The 6,104-nt window shown below is 44.9% G+C and overlaps 1 protein-coding gene across 2 annotated transcripts in view; it reads left to right on the forward strand.

Moving 5' to 3' along the window:
* Positions 1-3,222: 3,222 nt before the first annotated feature.
* The window catches only part of mylka (myosin, light chain kinase a), a 47,573-nt gene continuing 44,691 nt past the window's right edge, over positions 3,223-6,104 (forward strand). For both annotated transcript variants that reach the window (XM_005750328.1, XM_013915207.1), the window contains exon 1: positions 3,223-3,381. The gene's annotated coding sequence lies outside the window, so the exon portion shown is untranslated. The remainder of the gene's footprint in view (positions 3,382-6,104) is intronic.

Here is a 6,104-nt window from a genome sequence, read left to right on the forward strand (position 1 = left end):
GCAAAATTATCCACACCCACCGCTCTGTCTCCCCTGTCAGCTGCATCCCCTTGTCTAGTTCTGTGTATCCTTAGTTCCTATATCCCCGTGTCCAGTCAGTGTCTGCCCTGGTCCCACATCTCCATTCCCTCTGTTGCAGTGCGTGTGAGTCTGTGTCTTTAGTTCAGTCTGTGTCATGTTTCCTGTTTTATTTTGAAAGTCCTTGTCTGATGTTATGTATCTGGTTTCGCTTCCTCTTGTCTCGTTAGGCCTGATTTGCCCAGCTGTGTTTCCCTCCTGTTACCCATTCCCTGATTGCTCCCTCTGTGTATTTAAGCCCTGTGTTTCTCTGTGTCTGTGTTGCGATCTACCGTTTACCAGCTGTGTGTGCTGTCAGTCTGCTGGTGGTAGTTTATTTTGATTTTTCCCATTATGTTATGTTTGAGTTCAGCATTAAAGCTGTTTCAGTTTACGTTTGTCTCTGGAGTCTGCACCTTGGGTCCTATTCCTGTCTGCACACAGCCGTCACATAACAGCTTCAGCTCCTGTGCAGAGCTGAATATTAAATATGTGCAAACAACAACATGTTTTCAGTCTCTTGCAACATCTGTAAAGAGAGCAACATCTTTTTTAAAAGCATGTACTTCAGTAACTCCTCGTTAATCAGGAACTATGGATTAAAGTACTGTAGTGTACTTTAATCCACTGAAAAAATGCAAGAGAAGAACTTCAGATCCTGAGTGTGTGAGGACAATTTTGAGGGATCAATATGGACTCTATTATTAAATGAAAAGAACAAATTAGACTACACTACTGAAACGTTCTGCTGCTGTTTTTAAAGTCTCCATGTTACCAGGCTGTAGAGGGCTCTGCAGATTTAAACAGTTTTAGATCCATTACACTCACAGTCTTATGTTAAAATCTCAAAGGACAGCATTATATTGTTGATATTAACAGTAACTCTGGGCCTCTGTAGAGTGTGCAGCTGATCTCATCGCTGTCTAAAAATGGATAAAAAAACATAAGGAGTCCTGAATCCTTCTGAATCCTTCAATAACACGGACTATTAGAGTAACAGGTGTGTAGCATCGCTAACTAGCTAGCAACTAGCCTCCAACACAGTGCGCATGCTAGCAGCTAATCTAGCAAACGAATTAACAACAGAGTGATTTTAGAACTATAAGATGATAAGCTGTGTGTCATTTTAAAACAGTGATGTGGTTTAAACAAGTCGTCAGTCGCCGGTAAACCAGCAAAAAAACTCGAGCAGCTGGGCTACGTAAAAAGTGAGCGACCCAGGACCCTGAGCATTTATGAAGTATATGTGCTATATGTGATACTGTGCTACTGTTCTGTGTCCACATTTGTATGTTGCTCCCCCCACAGCATTACCTGTGGTCAGCCTGCAGTCCACAGCCACCCACTGTCTCCACACTGCACCGTAGCCTCCTGTAAAAGTCCTGACACGCTCCCCCGCCTGTCACTTTCACTCATGACCAGGTTCAGAGACAGATGAGGAGACTCCACTCAGGCAAGTCTGCTGGACCAGACAGTGGGAGTCCCGTGTCCTCGAGGCCTGCTCCCCCAGCTTTGTGGAGTCTTTCATAAACTGCTCATGTTGAGTCTGAGTCTACAGAGGGTCCCATTGCTGTGGAAGACATCATGCCTCGTTCCTGTACAAAAGACGCCACGTCCCATTGGCCCCAGGATTACAGACCTGCCATCTTCAGAAGTTTTCTGATGACTCTGCGGTGGTTGGGTGGATCGGTGAGGGTGATGAGTCAGAGTAGCGGGCTGTGGTTAACTCCTTTGTCACGTGGTGCGAGAGAATTATTTGCAGCTCAACGTACTTTAGGAGGACCAGGAAACCTGTGACCCCTGTTTCAATCGAGGGGGTCGATGTGGACTATAAATACCTCGGAGTACACAACGATAATAAACTGCACTGGGTTAAAAACACCGCTGCACTCTTTAGATGAAAGAAAAAGGAACAAGAAGTTGATTTTACATGTGAATCAGAAAATCAGAGGGATGCTCTGGTGGGTAAACATTCATTATCACAAACTCTGATGTCAAACTTCCTTTGACAATAACACAACGGCCATTATTCTCTTTTATACAGTCAGCCACGGCGAGGGAGAGGTTCCACCTTATTAATATTACTACAGCCCTGCTGCCTCTGCTGAATGATGGGAAATAAACGTATCCACAAAAAGTGTCCCAACAGTGTAACTGACTTCATCATCATCATCATCATCATCATGGTTTATTTATATAGCACTTTAAAAACACACAAGGCCGACCAAAGTGCTGAACAATAGAAACATAATAGATACCATAAGAATAATAAATATGATAAAATAATAAACATAGCGAAAACAATAAAATACAAGTCAGTCAACCACTGAATCAAAAGCCAGCGAGTAAAAATGTGTTTTCAATCTGGATTTAAAAACCATCACTGATGTCGATCGCCTAATGTGAAGAGGAAGATTATTGCAAAGCTCAGGAGCCACGATAGAGAACGCTCGGTCTTCTCAGTTTCAACCGTGATTTGGGGACTGAGACTTGATGCTGAACTCTAATTAAGAAGTGCTCCTTTCATGCTCCTTTCTGTGTATTGTTTCATACAAAGTTAAAATGATTCCTAAATCAGGGGAGGAGGCCCCGGGGCAGACCCAGGACACGCTGGAAAGATTGTCTCTCGGCTGGCCTGGGAACACCTTGGTGGTCTCATGGACAAGCTGGAGGAGGTGGCTGGGGAGAAAGTCTGGGTTTCTCTGCTGAGGCTGCTGCCCCCGCGACCCGGCCCTGGGTAAGCGGAAGAAGATGGATGGATGATTCCTAAATCTGTGGATAACCAATCAAACTGTGCTCTCATCACATCATTATGTGATCTGAGGATGATGAAGTTCCTCTGATGAAGCACAGACAGCTGATACAAACACTCTGTTTAACCTGTTGCTTCGGTTCTTTGGAGGTTTGTAAAGAACCTGAGAGGAGTTCTCATGTTCAGACACGTCTTTATGATGAACTCCAGGATGATGTCAGAGGGGGTGGCGGCTGAGGAGCAGGACTCCTCCCACACATGCTACAGAGTGCAGCACTGAGACTGACCTGCAGATGGCGCCACACTGACACAAATCAGCAGCCTGAGCTCCACAGCCTGAACCCACAGAGACCCCCACCCACAGCAGCACAGAGCAGTGACCGCCCCGGAGGAAGAGGAGGAGTCCCGGTGCTGAATGAGCGGATTATTCAGGTGAAGCTGCTGCAGAGGAACACAAGCTCCTCAGTCTGGTTCGTTTTCCAGGAGTCGCAGAGGAGAACCATCAGAGGAGGAGAACCATCAGAGGAGGAGAACCATCAGAGAAGGAGAACCATCAGAGGAACATCAGAGCTGTGAGTTCACTGCTTCACAGAATCAAACAACAGCAGCTCCACATTAATCCTGCAGTAATAATCATTTTACCCTCTGATGTAAGAAATACTTCATCATAGTCACAGACTTTTATACTTTGCAGTGCTGTGTTACTGCTGTGGTGTCACTACAGCACTGAGTCCTACAGAATGAAGCCAGCTTGATGCGACTGTAAGGACCGCTCAAACCTTTCAGACCTCATGCTGCAGGTTTTTAATGTTAATGAATATCAGAGTGTCAATAACAGAAGGTTATCAAATCAGAGTGGAGCCTGCGTCTGTCTGAACCTCGAGCAGAGAACAAGCACAAAATCAAATCTGAGAGAAAATCCAGTAAAGACGCTGAAGCCTCTTCAGGCAAGGAGCTGCCAGCAGCTCGGGTCAGCAGGTGTTGCTCCTCCACCTGTAGATGTTCCTCAGCACTGGTGGAGGTTTCCTTCACACAATCAAAACTGAACACGACATCTAAAATCATCAGTTAATCCTCACCATCAAACTCGGACGTCTTTTTAAAGCTCCATGAAGGATTTCAGACTCAGTCACTGTGAGACTTCCTGCATTTAAGGGCAGAGTATTTAAATCCCAGGCACAGATCCATGTCTGCATGTTGTCAGGACGTAGTTGGGATTTTTTCAGGACGTTGTTCGGATGTTGTTGGGACGTAGTTGGGATGTTGTTGAGATGTTGTTGGGACGTAGTTGGGATGTTGTTGGGATGTTGTTGGGACGTAGTTGGGATTTTGTCAGGACGTTGTTCGGATGTTGTTGGGACGTTGTTGGGACGTAGTTGGGATGTTGTTGGGATATTGTCAGGACGTTGTTGGGATGTTGTTGGGACGTAGTTGGGATTTTGTCAGGACGTTGTTCGGATGTCGTTGGGACGTTCTTGGGATGTTGATGTATGTCTGGTGTTTGCTTGATGTTTCTCTGTGTCTCAGTGGAGATGCAGTGCTGATGCTGCTGCACAGTGTGTGATATTACAGTGTGAATGTGGGAAACAGAAGCTCGGCCTGCTGCTGCTTAGTTGTAGAGGATGTTTGTGAAACGGTCGACTGACGTGAAGGAATCTCCTCTGATTAAACAGCCGACCTCAGACCGACCGGAGTTTGCTGGGAAGTTTCAGAGCACCGTGAACTCACCTGCAGCTCTGATTTCACAGCCTGATGCCTGATCTGATCTCTTCTTATCTTCTGCTGCTTCCTGTCTCAGGCTGGCGTCTCATCGTGTCTGAGCCTCACTCATCTCGTTCCTCACATTAAATGCAAACTGACTTTAAATATGACCGATGGTAGCAGCTGTCTTCCTGCAGCAGGTCTGGGATGAGTGCTAACTCTCTGACTGTTCATAAAGGTTTTCACTGAGAGAAGAAGTCTGCGTGATCGCAGTGAGCAGCTGATTCCTGTCTCTGAGTGCAGGCTGGCTGTAAACGCTGCAGCTCACCTGTCTGTTCAAACACACGTTCATCACCACAAATGCTTTCAGGCTACACAGAAACAGCAAAATCAAAGTTTCACATGAACACACACACGTACAGTGAGAAAAGACTTGAAGCTTATTTACAGACCACTCCGGGAAATGTTTGGATTTGAATTGATGAGGTCATGGTGGGGTGGGCGGGGTCAGACTGTGAAAACATTTCTACTTGGTGGAAATATCTGCCGTTTGGATCATGTTCTCCATATTTAGTGAAATATTTGCAGGCTTTGTGTAAAACAAGCTGCTCACAGGTAGTGAGGGCTGACCTGCTGACAGAATCACAGAGCTGGTATTGAGCTGCGAGGTCTCAGGACTTCCTCCTCACAGCTCTGCTCTGTTAGTAGAGCTGATGTTGCATCAGGTCATGTGACCCAGCAGCCGAGTGCAGCTGTTGAAAGTCAGAGTTTGAACTTTGAACTTTAGAAAGTGAGTTAGCAGCTCCGACTGAGGGGAGGCTTCTGTGTTATTTGGCTGCGTTGGTTCAGCATGACAAACAGGAAACAGTTTTTCCTCCTGATAATGAACTCTGCTAATGACAAGCACAGATGGGCGAGTGAGCTCCGCTCAGTCTTTCTCTCTCTGCCACTCAGGGTGGAGCTGAGCTGCTGACTGCAAACATTCATGTGTCGCTGCTCTGTTATCTCTGTCATCTCTGTTATCTCTGTTATCTCTGTCATCTCTGTTATCTCTGTTATCTCTGTTATCTCCGTGTTATTGATCTTCTGTCAGCTTCTCTTTGTTTTCCTGCTGTTTGTGTCGCTCCACCGACGTGACACCATCTGTGAGAAAAGCTTCACTCAGGCTCTCTGTGACCTTCAGAGCTCTCGCAGGCCTTCCTGTTTGAATGCTGTCTTCTTCTTCTGTATCTTTGTTGGCAGTGTTGGTCAAGTTACTTGAAAAAAGTAATCAGTAACTAATTACTGATTACTTCCCCCAAAAAGTAATCCTGTTACTCTACTGATTACTTATTTTCAAAAGTAATTAATTACTTAGTTACTTAGTTACTTTTTAAAAACACGATTTACACCCTGAAGAGGTAATAAAGTGATAGCTCTTTCAGCCCAATTCTACTTTTCTGCATAATCCATCATACAAAATGTAATCAAATGGAAAAGTCTCTTTTTAAAACTTGTTTTATTAGTTTTAATCTTTTAACTTTATGCATCAAGCAAACATTAAATTATCTGCAACATTCTCTGACTGGAAGAAATTAGTTTAACATTTAAACCT

This window comes from Pundamilia nyererei, unplaced genomic scaffold (genome assembly GCF_000239375.1).
Source record: "Pundamilia nyererei isolate P.nyererei 1_Seehausen unplaced genomic scaffold, PunNye1.0 scaffold00269, whole genome shotgun sequence".
Classification (NCBI taxonomy): Eukaryota; Metazoa; Chordata; class Actinopteri; order Cichliformes; family Cichlidae; genus Pundamilia; species Pundamilia nyererei.